Genomic DNA, 15,405 nt, shown 5'->3' with positions numbered 1-15,405 from the left:
GGAGTGTGATCCTGGTTCTGATTCTGAGTGGAGTGTGATCCTGGTTCTGATTCTGAGTGCAGTGTGATCCTGGTTCTGATGCTGAGTGGAGTGTGATCCTGGTTCTGATGCTCAGTGGAGTGTGGTCCTGGTTCTGATGCTCAGTGCAGTGTGATCCTGGTTCTGATTCTCAGTGGAGTGTGATCCTGGTTCTGATTCTCAGTGGAGTGTGATCCTGGTTCTGATTCTCAGTGGAGTGTGATCCTGGTTCTGATTCTCAGTGGAGTGTGATCCTGGTTCTGATTCTCAGTGCAGTGTGATCCTTGTTCTGATTCTGAGTTGGGTGTGATCCTCGTTCTGATTCTCAGTGGAGTGTGATCCTGGTTCTGATTCTCAGTGGAGTGTGATCCTGGCTCTGATTCCCGCTGCAGTGTGATCCAGGTTCTGATGTGCTGGAGAGTGACCCTGGTTCTGATTGTTAGTGGAGGGTGATCCTGGTTCTGATTCTCAGTGGAGTGTGATCCTGGTTCTGATGCTCAGTGGAGTGTGATCCTGGTTCTGATGCTAAGTGGAGTGTGATCCTGGTTCTGATGCTCAGTGGAGGCTGAGCCTGGTTCTGATTCTCAGTGGAGTGTGATCCTGGTTCTGATTCTCAGTGGAGTGTGATCCTGGTTCTGGTTCTCAGTGGAGTGTGATCCTGGTTCTGATGCTCAGTGGAATGTGATCCTGGTTCTGATGTTCAGTGGAGTGTGATCCTGGTTCTGATGCTCAGTGGAGTGTGATCCTGGTTCTGATGCTCAGTGGAGTGTGATCCTGGTTCTGATTCTCAGTGGAGTGTGATCCTGCTTCTGATGCTCAGTGGAGGGAGATCCTGGTTCTGATTCTCAGTGGACTGTGTTCATAGTTCTGATTTTCAGTGGATCGTGATCCTGGTTCTGATTCTCAGTGCAGTGTGATCCTGGTTCTGATGCTCAGTGGAGTGTGATCCGGGTTCTGATGCTCAGTGGAGTGTGATCCTGGTTCTGATTCTAAGTGGAGTGTGATCCTGGTTCTGATGCTCAGTGGAGTGTGATCCTGGTTCTGATTCTCAGTGCAGTGTGATCCTGGTTCTGATTCTCAGTGGAGTGTGATCCTGGTTCTGGTTCTCAGTGGAGTGTGATCCAGGTTCTGATTCTCAGTGGAGTGTAATCGAGGTTCTGATTCTCAGTGGAGTGTGATCCTGGTTCTGATTCTCAGTGGAGTGTGATCCTGGTTCTGATCCTCAGTGCAGTGTGATCCTGGTTCTGATTTTCAGTGGAGTATGACGCTGGTTCTGATGCTCAGTGGAGTGTGATCCTGGTTGTGATGCTCAGTGGAGTGTGATCCTGCTTCTGATTCTCAGTGGAGTGTGATCCTGGTTCTGATGCTCAGTGGAGTGTGATCCTGGTTCTGATGCACAGTGGAGGGCGATCCTGGTTCTGTTTCTCAGTGGAGTGTGATCCTGGTTCTGTTTCTCAGTGGAGTGTGACCCTGGTACTGTTTCTCAGTGGAGTGTGATCCTGGTTCTGTTTCTGAGTGGAGTGTGATCCTGGTTCTGTTTCTGAGTGGAGTGTGATCCTGGTTCTGTTTCTCAGTGGAGTGTGATCCTGGTTCTGTTTCTCAGTGGAGTGTGATCCTGGTTCTGTTTCTCAGTGGAGTGTGATCCTGGTTCTGTTTCTCAGTGGAGTGTGATCCTGGTTCTGTTTCTCAGTGGAGTGTGATCGTGGTTCTGTTTCTCAGTGGAGTGTGATACTGGTTCTGGTTCCTGCTGCAGTGTGATCCTGGTTCTGATCCTCAGTGCAGTGTGATCCAGGTTCTGATGTGCTGGAGAGTGATCCTGGTTCTGATTCTTAGTGGAGTGTGATGCTGGTTCTGATCTCAGTGGAGTGTGATCCTGTTTGTGGTTCTCAGTGGAGTGTGATCCTGGTTCTGTTTCTCAGTGGAGTGTGATCCTGGTTCTTATCCTCAATGGAGTGTGATCCAGGTTTTGATTTGCTGGAGTGTAATCCAAGTTCTGATTCTCAGTGGAGTGTGATCCTGGATCTGTTTCCCATTGGAGTATGATCCTGATTGTGATCCTCAGTGGAGTGTGATCCTGGTTCTGAATTCTCAGTGGAGTGTGATTCTGGTTCTGATTCTCAGTGGAGTGTGATCCTGGTTCTGATGCTCAGTGGACTGTGATCCTGGTTCTGATGCTCAGTGGAGTGTGATCCTGGTTCTGATGCTCAATGGAGTGTGATCCTGGTTCTGATGCTCAGTGGAGTGTGATCCTGGTTCTGATGCTCAGTGGAGTGTGATCCTGGTTCTGATTCTCAGTGGAGTATGATGCTGGTTCTGATGCTCAGTGGAGTGTGATCCTGGTTCTGATTCTCAGTGGAGTGTGATCCTGGTTCTGATTCTCAGTGGAGTGTGATCCTGGTTCTGATTCTCAGTGCAGTGTGATCCTTGTTCTGATTCTCAGTTGAGTGTGATCCTGGTTCTGATTCTAAGTGGAGTGTGATCCTGGCTCTGATTCCCGCTGCAGTGTGATCCTGGTTCTGATCCTCAGTGCAGTGTGATCCAGGTTCTGATGTGCTGGAGAGTGATCCTGGTTCTGATTGTTAGTGGAGGGTGATCCTGGTTCTGATTCTCAGTGGAGTGTGATCCTGGTTCTGATGCTCAGTGGAGTGTGATCCTGGTTCTGATGCTCAGTGGAGTGTGATCCTGGTTCTGATGCTCAGTGGAGTGTGATCCTGGTCCTGATTCTCAGTGGAGTATGATGCTGGTTCTGATGCTCAGTGGAGTGTGATCCTGGTTCTGATTCTCAGTGGAGTGTGATCCTGGTTCTGATTCTCAGTGGAGTGTGATCCTGGTTCTGATTCTCAGTGCAGTGTGATCCTTGTTCTGATTCTCAGTTGAGTGTGATCCTGGTTCTGATGCTCAGTGGAGGCTGAGCCTGGTTCTGATTCTCAGTGGAGTGTGATCCTGGTTATGATTCTCAGTGGAGAGTGATCCTGGTTCTGGTTCTCAGTGGAGTGTTATCCTGGTTCTGATGCTCAGTGGAGTGTGATCCTGGTTCTGATGTTCAGTGGAGTGTGATCCTGGTTCTGATGCTCAGTGGAGTGTGATCCTGGTTCTGATGCTCAGTGGAGTGTGATCCTGGTTCTGGTTCTCAGTGGAGTGTGAGGCTGCTTCTGATTCTCAGTGCGGTGTGATCCAGGTTCTGATTCTGAGTGGGGTGTGATCCTGGTTCTGATGCACAGTGGAGGGTGATCCTGGTTCTGTTTCCCAGTTCAGTGTGATCCTGGTTCTGATGCTCAGTGGAGTGTGATCCTGGTTCTGATTCTCAGTGGAGTGTGATCCTGGTTCTGATGCTCAGTGGAGTGTGATCCTGGTTCTGATGCTCAGTGGAGTGTGATCCTCGTTCTGATGCTCAGTGGAGGGTGAGCCTGGTTCTGATTCTCAGTGGAGTGTGATCCTGGTTCTGTTTCTCAGTGGAGTGTGATCCTGGTTCTGATTCTCAGTGGACTGTGTTCATAGTTCTGATTTTCAGTGGATCGTGATCCTGGTTCTGATTCTAAGTGCAGTGTGATCCTGGTTCTGATGCTCAGTGGAGTGTGATCCTGGTTCTGATGCTCAGTGGAGTGTGATCCTGGTTCTGATTCTCAGTGGAGTGTGATCCTGGTTCTGATGCTCAGTGGAGTGTGATCCTGGTTCTGATGCTCAGTGGAGTGTGATCCTGGTTCTGATGCTCAGTGGAGTGTGATCCTGGTTCTGATTCTCAGTGGAGTGTGATCCTGGTTCTGATGCTCAGTGGAGTGTGATCCTGGTTCTGATTCTGAGTGCAGTGTGATCCTGGTTCTGATTTTCAGTGGATCGTGATCCTGGTTCTGATTCTCAGTGCAATGTGATCCTGGTTCTTATCCTCTGTGGAGTGTAATCCTGGTTCTGATTCTCAGTGCAGTGTGATCCTGGTTCTGATGCTCAGTGGAGGGTGATCCTGGTTCTGATTCTCAGTGGACTGTGTTCATAGTTCTGACTTTCAGTGGATCGTGATCCTGGTTCTGATGCTCAGTGGAGTGTGATCCTGGTTCTGATTCTCAGTGGAGTGTGATCCTGGTTCTGATTCTCAGTGGAGTGTGATCCTGGTTCTGATTCTCAGTGGAGTGTGATCCTGGTTCTGAATCTCAGTGGAGTGTGATCCTGGTTCTGATTCTCAGTGGAGTGTGATCCTGGTTCTGATTCTGAGTGGAGTGTGATCCTGGTTCTGATTCTCAGTGGAGTGTGATCCTGCTTCTGATTCTCAGTGGAGTCTGACCCTTGTTCTGATTTTCACTGGAGTGTGATCCTGGTTCTGATACCCAGTGGAGTGTGATCCTGGTTCTGATTCCCAGTGGAGTGTGATCCTGGTTCTTGTTCTCAGTGGAGTGTGATCCTGGTTCTGATTCTCAGTTCAGTGTGATCCTGGTTCTGATTCTCAGTTCAGTGTGATCCTGGTTCTGATTCTCAGTTCAGTGTGATCCTGGTTCTGATTCTCAGTGGAGTGTGGTCCTGGTTCTGAAGCTCAGTGGAGTGTGATCCTGGTTCTGATGCTCAGTGGAGTGTGGTCCTGGTTCTGATGCTCAGTGGAGTGTGATCCTGGTTCTTATTCTCAGTGGAGTGTGATCCTGGTTCTGATTCTCAGTGGAGTGTGATCCTGGTTCTGATTCTCAGTGGAGTGTGATCCTGGTTCTGATCCTCAGTGGAGTGTGATCCTGGTTCTGATTCCCAGTGGAGTGTGAGCCTGGTTCTTATTCTCAGTGGAGTGTGATCCTGGTTCTGATTCTCAGTGGAGTGTGATCCTGTTTCTGATTCTGAGTGGATTGTGATCCTGGTTCTGATTCTCAGTGGAGTGTGATCCTGGTTCTGGTCCTCAGTGGAGTGTGATCCTGGTACTGATTCTCAGTGGAGTGTGACCCTGATTCTGATTCTCAGTGGAGTGTGATCCTGTTTCTGATCCTCAGTGGAGTGTGATTCTGATCCTCAGTGGAGTGTGATCCTGGTTCTGTTCCTCAGTGGAGTGTGATCCTGGTTCTGATTCTCAGTGGATTGTGACCCTGGTTCTGATTCTCAGTTCAGTGTGATCCTGGTTCTGATGCTCAGTGGAGTGTCATCCTGGTTCTGATCCCCAGTGGAGTGTCATCCTGGTTCTGATCCCCAGTGGAGGGTGATCCTCGTTCTAATTCTCAGTGGAGGGTGATCCTCGTTCTAATGCTCAGTGGAGCCTGAGCCTGGTTCTGATGCTCAGTGGAGTGTGATCCTGGTTCTGATTCTCAGTGGAGTGTGATCCTGGTTCTGGTTCTCAGTGGAGTGTGATCTTGGTTCTGATGCTCAGTGGAATGTGATCCTGGTTCTGATGTTCAGTGGAGTGTGATCCTGGTTCTGATGCTCAGTGGAGTGTGATCCTGGTTCTGATGCTCAGTGGAGTGTGATCCTGGTTCTGATTCTCAGTGGAGTGTGATCCTGCTTCTGATGCTCAGTGGAGGGTGATCCTGGTTCTGATTCTCAGTGGACTGTGTTCATAGTTCTGATTTTCAGTGGATCGTGATCCTGGTTCTGATTCTCAGTGCAGTGTGATCCTGGTTCTGATGCTCAGTGGAGTGTGATCCTGGTTCTGATGCTCAGTGGAGTGTGATCCTGGTTCTGATTCTCAGTGGACTGTGTTCATAGTTCTGATTTTCAGTGGATCGTGATCCTGGTTCTGATTCTCAGTGCAGTGTGATCCTGGTTCTGATGCTCAGTGGAGTGTGATCCTGGTTCTGATGCTCAGTGGAGTGTGATCCTGGTTCTGATTCTAAGTGGAGTGTGATCCTGGTTCTGATGCTCAGTGGAGTGTGATCCTGGTTCTGATTCTCAGTGCAGTGTGATCCTGGTTCTGATTCTCAGTGGAGTGTGATCCTGGTTCTGGTTCTCAGTGGAGTGTGATCCTGGTTCTGATGCTCAGTGGAGTGTGATCCTGGTTCTGATGCTCAGTGGAGTGTGAGCCTGCTTCTGATTCTCAGTGCAGTGTGATCCAGGTTCTGATTCTGAGTGGAATGTGATCCTGGTTCTTACCCTCAGTGGAGTGTGATCCGAGTTCTGATTCTCAGTGGAGTATAATCCTCGTTCCACTTCTCGGCGCAGTGATCCTGGTTCTGACTCTCAGTGGAGTGTGATCCAGGTTCTGATTCTCAGTGGAGTGTAATCGAGGTTCTGATTCTCAGTGGAGTGTGATCCTGGTTCTGATTCTCAGTGGAGTGTGATCCTGGTTCTGATCCTCAGTGCAGTGTGATCCTGGTTCTGATTTTCAGTGGAGTGTGATCCTGGTTGTGATGCTCAGTGGAGTGTGATCCTGCTTCTGATTCTCAGTGGAGTGTGATCCTGGTTCTGATGCTCAGTGGAGTGTGATCCTGGTTCTGATGCACAGTGGAGGGCGATCCTGGTTCTGTTTCTCAGTGGAGTGTGATCCTGGTTCTGTTTCTCAGTGGAGTGTGACCCTGGTACTGTTTCTCAGTGGAGTGTGATCCTGGTTCTGTTTCTGAGTGGAGTGTGATCCTGGTTCTGTTTCTCAGTGGAGTGTGATCCTGGTTCTGTTTCTCAGTGGAGTGTGATCCTGGTTCTGTTTCTCAGTGGAGTGTGATCCTGGTTCTGTTTCTCAGTGGAGTGTGATCCTGGTTCTGTTTCTCAGTGGAGTGTGATCGTGGTTCTGTTTCTCAGTGGAGTGTGATACTGGTTCTGGTTCCTGCTGCAGTGTGATCCTGGTTCTGATCCTCAGTGCAGTGTGATCCAGGTTCTGATGTGCTGGAGAGTGATCCTGGTTCTGATTCTTAGTGGAGTGTGATCCTGGTTCTGATTCTCCGTGGGGTGTGATCCTGGTTCTGATGCTCAGTGGAGTGTGATGCTGGTTCTGATCTCAGTGGAGTGTGATCCTGTTTGTGGTTCTCAGTGGAGTGTGATCCTGGTTCTGTTTCTCAGTGGAGTGTGATCCTGGTTCTTATCCTCAATGGAGTGTGATCCAGGTTTTGATTTGCTGGAGTGTAATCCAAGTTCTGATTCTCAGTGGAGTGTGATCCTGGTTCTGTTTCCCATTGGAGTATGATCCTGATTGTGATCCTCAGTGGAGTGTGATCCTGGTTCTGAATTCTCAGTGGAGTGTGATTCTGGTTCTGATTCTCAGTGGAGTGTGATCCTGGTTCTGATGCTCAGTGGACTGTGATCCTGGTTCTGATGCTCAGTGGAGTGTGATCCTGGTTCTGATGCTCAATGGAGTGTGATCCTGGTTCTGATGCTCAGTGGAGTGTGATCCTGGTTCTGATGCTCAGTGGAGTGTGATCCTGGTTCTGATTCTCAGTGGAGTATGATGCTGGTTCTGATGCTCAGTGGAGTGTGATCCTGGTTCTGATTCTCAGTGGAGTGTGATCCTGGTTCTGATTCTCAGTGGAGTGTGATCCTGGTTCTGATTCTCAGTGCAGTGTGATCCTTGTTCTGATTCTCAGTTGAGTGTGATCCTGGTTCTGATTCTAAGTGGAGTGTGATCCTGGTTCTGATGCTCAGTGGAGTGTGATCCTGGTTCTGATTCTGAGTTGGGTGTGATCCTCGTTCTGATTCTCAGTGGAGTGTGATCCTGGTTCTGATTCTCAGTGGAGTGTGATCCTGGCTCTGATTCCCGCTGCAGTGTGATCCTGGTTCTGATCCTCAGTGCAGTGTGATCCAGGTTCTGATGTGCTGGAGAGTGATCCTGGTTCTGATTCTCAGTGGAGTGTGATCCTGGCTCTGATTCCCGCTGCAGTGTGATCCTGGTTCTGATCCTCAGTGCAGTGTGATCCAGGTTCTGATGTGCTGGAGAGTGATCCTGGTTCTGATTGTTAGTGGAGGGTGATCCTGGTTCTGATTCTCAGTGGAGTGTGATCCTGGTTCTGATGCTCAGTGGAGTGTGATCCTGGTTCTGATGCTCAGTGGAGTGTGATCCTGGTTCTGATGCTCAGTGGAGTGTGATCCTGGTTCTGATTCTCAGTGGAGTATGATGCTGGTTCTGATGCTCAGTGGAGTGTGATCCTGGTTCTGATTCTCAGTGGAGTGTGATCCTGGTTCTGATTCTCAGTGGAGTGTGATCCTGGTTCTGATTCTCAGTGCAGTGTGATCCTTGTTCTGATTCTCAGTTGAGTGTGATCCTGGTTCTGATTCTAAGTGGAGTGTGATCCTGGTTCTGATGCTCAGTGGAGTGTGATCCTGGTTCTGATTCTGAGTTGGGTGTGATCCTCGTTCTGATTCTCAGTGGAGTGTGATCCTGGTTCTGATTCTCAGTGGAGTGTGATCCTGGCTCTGATTCCCGCTGCAGTGTTATCCTGGTTCTGATGCTCAGTGGAGTGTGATCCTGGTTCTGATGTTCAGTGGAGTGTGATCCTGGTTCTGATGCTCAGTGGAGTGTGATCCTGGTTCTGATGCTCAGTGGAGTGTGATCCTGGTTCTGGTTCTCAGTGGAGTGTGAGGCTGCTTCTGATTCTCAGTGTGGTGTGATCCTGGTTCTGATGCTCAGTGGAGTGTGATCCTCGTTCTGATGCTCAGTGGAGGGTGAGCCTGGTTCTGATTCTCAGTGGAGTGTGATCCTGGTTCTGTTTCTCAGTGGAGTGTGATCCTGGTTCTGATTCTCAGTGGACTGTGTTCATAGTTCTGATTTTCAGTGGATTGTGATCCTGGTTCTGATTCTAAGTGCAGTGTGATCCTGGTTCTGATGCGCAGTGGAGTGTGATCCTGGTTCTGATGCTCAGTGGAGTGTGATCCTGGTTCTGATTCTCAGTGGAGTGTGATCCTGGTTCTGATTTTCAGTGGATCGTGATCCTGGTTCTGATTCTCAGTGCAATGTGATCCTGGTTCTTATCCTCTGTGGAGTGTGATCCTGGTTCTGATTCTCAGTGCAGTGTGATCCTGGTTCTGATGCTCAGTGGAGGGTGATCCTGGTTCTGATTCTCAGTGGACTGTGTTCATCGTTCTGACTTTCAGTGGATCGTGATCCTGGTTCTGATGCTCAGTGGAGTGTGATCCTGGTTCTGATTCTCAGTGGAGTGTGATCCTGGTTCTGATTCTCAGTGGAGTGTGATCCTGGTTCTGATTCTCAGTGGAGTGTGATCCTGGTTCTGATTCTCAGTGGAGTGTGATTCTGGTTCTGATTCTCAGTGGAGTGTGATCCTGGTTCTGATTCTCAGTGGAGTGTGATCCTGGTTCTGATTCTGAGTGAAGTGTGAGCCTGGTTCTGATTCTAAGTGCAGTGTGATCCTGGTTCTGATTCTCAGTGGGGTGTGATCCTGGTTCTGATTCTCAGTGGAGTGTGATCCTGGTTCTGATTCTCAGTGGAGTCTGACCCTTGTTCTGATTTTCACTGGAGTGTGATCCTGGTTCTGATACCCAGTGGAGTGTGATCCTGGTTCTTGTTCTCAGTGGAGTGTGATCCTGGTTCTTGTTCTCAGTGGAGTGTGATCCTGGTTCTGATTCTCAGTTCAGCGTGATCCTGGTTCTGATTCTCAGTTCAGTGTGATCCTGGTTCTGATTCTCAGTTCAGTGTGATCCTGGTTCTGATTCTCAGTGGAGTGTGGTCCTGGTTCTGAAGCTCAGTGGAGTGTGATCCTGGTTCTGATGCTCAGTGGAGTGTGATCCTGGTTCTTATTCTCAGTGGAGTGTGATCCTGGTTCTGATTCTCAGTGGAGTGTGATCCTGGTTCTGATTCTCAGTGGAGTGTGATCCTGGTTCTGATCCTCAGTGGAGTGTGATCCTGGTTCTGATTCCCAGTGGGGTGTGAGCCTGGTTCTTATTCTCAGTGGAGTGTGATCCTGGTTCTGATTCTCAGTGGAGTGTGATCCTGGTTCTGATTCACAGTGGAGTGTGATCCTGGCTCTGATTCTCAGTGGAGTGTGATCCTGTTTCTGATCCTCAGTGGAGTGTGATTCTGATCCTCAGTGGAGTGTGATCCTGGTTCTGATCCTCAGTGGATTGTGACCCTGGTTCTGATTCTCAGTTCAGTGTGATCCTGGTTCTGATGCTCAGTGGAGTGTCATCCTGGTTCTGATCCCCAGTGGAGTGTCATCCTGGTTCTGATCCCCAGTGGAGGGTGATCCTCGTTCTAATTCTCAGTGGAGGGTGATCCTCGTTCTAATGCTCAGTGGAGCCTGAGCCTGGTTCTGATTCTCAGTGGAGTGTGATCCTGGTTCTGATTCTCAGTGGAGTGTGATCATGGTTCTGGTTCTCAGTGGAGTGTGATCCTGGTTCTGATGCTCAGTGGAATGTGATCCTGGTTCTGATGTTCAGTGGAGTGTGATCCTGGTTCTGATGCTCAGTGGAGTGTGATCCTGGTTCTGATGCTCAGTGGAGTGTGATCCTGGTTCTGATTCTCAGTGGAGTGTGATCCTGCTTCTGATGCTCAGTGGAGGGTGATCCTGGTTCTGATTCTCAGTGGACTGTGTTCATAGTTCTGATTTTCAGTGGATCGTGATCCTGGTTCTGATTCTCAGTGCAGTGTGATCCTGGTTCTGATGCTCAGTGGAGTGTGATCCTGGTTCTGATGCTCAGTGGAGTGTGATCCTGGTTCTGATTCTCAGTGGAGTGTGATCCTGGTTCTGATGCTCAGTGGAGTGTGATCCAGGTTCTGATTCTCAGTGCAGTGTGATCCTGGTTCTGATTCTCAGTGGAGTGTGATCCTGCTTCTGGTTCTCAGTGGAGTGTGATCCTGGTTCTGATGCTCAGTGGAGTGTGATCCTGGTTCTGATGCTCAGTGGAGTGTGATCCTGGTTCTGATGCTCAGTGGAGTGTGATCCTGGTTCTGATGCTCAGTGGAGTGTGATCCTGGTTCTGATTCTCAGTGGAGTGTGATCCTGGTTCTGATTCTGAGTGGAGTGTGAGCCTGCTTCTGATTCTCAGGGCAGTGTGATCCAGGTTCTGATTCTGAGTGGGGTGTGATCCTGGTTCTGATTTTCAGTGGAGTGTGATCCTGGTTCTGATGCTAGTGGAGGGTGATCCTGGTTCTGTTTCCCAGTGGAGTGTGATCCTGGTTCTGTTTCTCAGTGGAGTGTGATCCTGGTTCTGATTCTCAGTGGAGTGTGATCCTGGTTCTGATCCTCAGTGCAGTGTGATCCTGGTTCTGATTTTCAGTGGAGTATGACGCTGGTTCTGATGCTCAGTGGAGTGTGATCCTGGTTCTGATGCTCAGTGGAGTGTGATCCTGGTTCTGATGCACAGTGGAGGGCGATCCTGGTTCTGTTTCTCAGTGGAGTGTGATCCTGGTTCTGTTTCTCAGTGGAGTGTGATCCTGGTTCTGTTTCTCAGTGGAGTGTGATCCTGGCTCTGTTTCTCAGTGGAGTGTGATCCTGGTTCTGTTTCTCAGTGGAGTGTGACCCTGGTACTGTTTCTAAGTGGAGTGTGATCCTGGTTCTGTTTCTGAGTGGAGTGTGATCCTGGTTCTGTTTCTGAGTGGAGTGTGATCCTGGTTCTGTTTCTCAGTGGAGTGTGATCCTGGTTCTGTTTCTCAGTGGAGTGTGATCCTGGTTCTGTTTCTCAGTGGAGTGTGATCCTGGTTCTGTTTCTCAGTGGAGTGTGATCCTGGTTCTGTTTCTCAGTGGAGTGTGATCCTGGTTCTGTTTCTCAGTGGAGTGTGATCGTGGTTCTGTTTCTCAGTGGAGTGTGATACTGGTTCTGATTCCTGCTGCAGTGTGATCCTGGTTCTGATCCTCAGTGCAGTGTGATCCAAGTTCTGATGTGCTGGAGAGTGATCCTGGTTCTGATTCTTAGTGGAGTGTGATCCTGGTTCTGATTCTCCGTGGGGTGTGATCCTGGTTCTGATGCTCAGTGGAGTGTGATGCTGGTTCTGATCTCAGTGGAGTGTGATCCTGTTTGTGGTTCTCAGTGGAGTGTGATCCTGGTTCTGTTTCTCAGTGGAGTGTGATCCTGGTTCTTATCCTCAATGGAGTGTGATCCAGGTTTTGATTTGCTGGAGTGTAATCCAAGTTCTGATTCTCAGTGGAGTGTGATCCTGGTTCTGTTTCCCATTGGAGTATGATCCTGATTGTGATCCTCAGTGGAGTGTGATCCTGGTTCTGAATTCTCAGTGGAGTGTGATTCTGGTTCTGATTCTCAGTGGAGTGTGATCCTGGTTCTGATGCTCAATGGAGTGTGATCCTGGTTCTGATGCTCAGTGGAGTGTGATCCTGGTTCTGATGCTCAGTGGAGTCTGATCCTGGTTCTGATTCTCAGTGGAGTATGATGCTGGTTCTGATGCTCAGTGGAGTGTGATCCTGGTTCTGATTCTCAGTGGAGTGTGATCCTGGTTCTGATTCTCAGTGGAGTGTGATCCTGGTTCTGATTCTCAGTGCAGTGTGATCCTTGTTCTGATTCTCAGTTGAGTGTGATCCTGGTTCTGATTCTAAGTGGAGTGTGATCCTGGTTCTGATGCTCAGTGGAGTGTGATCCTGGTTCTGATTCTGAGTTGGGTGTGATCCTCGTTCTGATTCTCAGTGGAGTGTGATCCTGGTTCTGATTCTCAGTGGAGTGTGATCCTGGCTCTGATTCCCGCTGCAGTGTGATCCTGGTTCTGATCCTCAGTGCAGTGTGATCCAGGTTCTGATGTGCTGGAGACTGATCCTGGTTCTGATTGTTAGTGGAGGGTGATCCTGGTTCTGATTCTCAGTGGAGTGTGATCCTGGTTCTGATGCTCAGTGGAGTGTGATCCTGGTTCTGATGCTCAGTGGAGTGTGATCCTGGTTCTGATTCTCAGTGGAGTGTGATCCTGCTTCTGATTCTCAGTGGAGTGTGAGCCTGCTTCTGATTCTCAGTGCGGTGTGATCCAGGTTCTGATTCTGAGTGGGGTGTGATCCTGGTTCTGATGCTCAGTGGAGTGTGATCCTGGTTCTGATGCTCAGTGGAGTGTGATCCTGGTTCTGATGCTCAGTGGAGTGTGATCCTCGTTCTGATGCTCAGTGGAGGGTGAGCCTGGTTCTGATTCTCAGTGGAGTGTGATCCTGGTTCTGTTTCTCAGTGGAGTGTGATCCTGGTTCTGATTCTCAGTGGACTGTGTTCATAGTTCTGATTTTCAGTGGATCGTGATCCTGGTTCTGATTCTAAGTGCAGTGTGATCCTGGTTCTGATGCTCAGTGGAGTGTGATCCTGGTTCTGATGCTCAGTGGAGTGTGATCCTGGTTCTGATTCTCAGTGGAGTGTGATCCTGGTTCTGATGCTCAGTGGAGTGTGATCCTGGTTCTGATGCTCAGTGGAGTGTGATCCTGGTTCTGATGCTCAGTGGAGTGTGATCCTGGTTCTGATTCTCAGTGGAGTGTGATCCTGGTTCTGATGCTCAGTGGAGTGTGATCCTGGTTCTGATTCTGAGTGCAGTGTGATCCTGGTTCTGATTTTCAGTGGATCGTGATCCTGGTTCTGATTCTCAGTGCAATGTGATCCTGGTTCTTATCCTCTGTGGAGTGTGATCCTGGTTCTGATTCTCAGTGCAGTGTGATCCTGGTTCTGATGCTCAGTGGAGGGTGATCCTGGTTCTGATTCTCAGTGGACTGTGTTCATAGTTCTGACTTTCAGTGGATCGTGATCCTGGTTCTGATTCTCAGTGCAGTGTGACCCTGGTTCTGATGCTCAGTCGTGTGTAATCCTGGTTCTGATGCTCAGTGGAGTGTGATCCTGGTTCTGATTCTCAGTGGAGTGTGATCTTGGTTCTGATTCTCAGTGGAGTGTGATCCTGGTTCTGGTTCTCAGTGGACTGTGTTCATAGTTCTGATTTTTAGTGGATCGTGATCCTGGTTCTGATTCTCAGTGGAGTGCGATCCTGGTTCTGATTCTCAGTGGAGTGTGATCCTGGTTCTGATTCTCAGTGGAGTGTGATCCTGGTTCTGATTCTCAGTGGAGTGTGATCCTGGTTCTGATTCTCAGTGGAGTGTGATCCTGGTTCTGATTCTGAGTGGAGTGTGATCCTGGTTCTGATACCCAGTGGAGTGTGATCCTGGTTCTGATGCCCAGTGGAGTGTGATCCTGGTTCTTGTTCTCAGTGGAGTGTGATCCTGGTTCTGATTCTCAGTTCAGTGTGATCCTGGTTCTGATTCTCAGTTCAGTGTGATCCTGGTTCTGATTCTCAGTTCAGTGTGATCCTGGTTCTGATTCTCAGTGGAGTGTGGTCCTGGTTCTGAAGCTCAGTGGAGTGTGATCCTGGTTCTGATGCTCAGTGGAGAGTGGTCCTGGTTCTGATGCTCAGTGGAGTGTGATCCTGGTTCTTATTCTCAGTGGAGTGTGATCCTGGTTCTGATGCTCAGTGGAGTGTGATCCTGGTTCTGTTTCTCAGTGGAGTGTGATCCTGGCTCTGTTTCTCAGTGGAGTGTGATCCTGGTTCTGTTTCTCAGTGGAGTGTGACCCTGGTACTGTTTCTCAGTGGAGTGTGATCCTGGTTCTGTTTCTGAGTGGAGTGTGATCCTGGTTCTGTTTCTGAGTGGAGTGTGATCCTGGTTCTGTTTCTCAGTGGAGTGTGATCCTGGTTCTGTTTCTCAGTGGAGTGTGATCCTGGTTCTGTTTCTCAGTGGAGTGTGATCCTGGTTCTGTTTCTCAGTGGAGTGTGATCGTGGTTCTGTTTCTCAGTGGAGTGTGATACTGGTTCTGATTCCTGCTGCAGTGTGATCCTGGTTCTGATCCTCAGTGCAGTGTGATCCAGGTTCTGATGTGCTGGAGAGTGATCCTGGTTCTGATTCTGAGTGGAGTGTGATCCTGGTTCTGATTCTCCGTGGGGTGTGATCCTGGTTCTGATGCTCAGTGGAGTGTGATGCTGGTTCTGATCTCAGTGGAGTGTGATCCTGTTTGTGGTTCTCAGTGGAGTGTGATCCTGGTTCTGTTTCTCAGTGGAGTGTGATCCTGGTTCTTATCCTCAATGGAGTGTGATCCAGGTTTTGATTTGCTGGAGTGTAATCCAAGTTCTGATTCTCAGTGGAGTGTGATCCTGGTTCTGTTTCCCATTGGAGTATGATCCTGATTGTGATCCTCAGTGGAGTGTGATCCTGGTTCTGAATTCTCAGTGGAGTGTGATTCTGGTTCTGATTCTCAGTGGAGTGTGATCCTGGTTCTGATGCTCAGTGGACTGTGATCCTGGTTCTGATGCTCAGTGGAGTGTGATCCTGGTTCTGATGCTCAATGGAGTGTGATCCTGGTTCTGATGCTCAGTGGAGTGTGATCCTGGTTCTGATGCTCAGTGGAGTGTGATCCTGGTTCTGATTCTCAGTGGAGTATGATGCTGGTTCTGATGCTCAGTGGAGTGTGATCCTGGTTCTGATGCTCAGTGGAGTGTGATCCTGGTTCTGATGCTCAGTGGAGTGTGATCCTGGTTCTGATTCTCAGTGGAGTGTGATCCTGGTTCTGATTCTCAGTGCAGTGTGATCCTTGTTC

General features: G+C 49.2%; 1 protein-coding gene across 6 annotated transcripts in view; it reads left to right on the top strand.

Annotated features, from left to right (window-relative positions):
• Nucleotides 1-15,405, top strand: part of LOC147105333 (transcriptional enhancer factor TEF-5-like) — a 644,902-nt gene that overhangs the window by 163,668 nt on the left and 465,829 nt on the right. The gene's annotated exons all lie outside the window — the stretch shown is intronic.

This window comes from Somniosus microcephalus, chromosome 18 (assembly GCF_052327205.1).
Source record: "Somniosus microcephalus isolate GS21.2 chromosome 18, FLI_Smic_1.0, whole genome shotgun sequence".
NCBI lineage: Eukaryota > Metazoa > Chordata > Chondrichthyes > Squaliformes > Somniosidae > Somniosus > Somniosus microcephalus.
The sequence above is the reverse complement of the archived record's forward strand: the minus strand, read 5'-3'. Positions and strand labels throughout refer to the sequence as shown.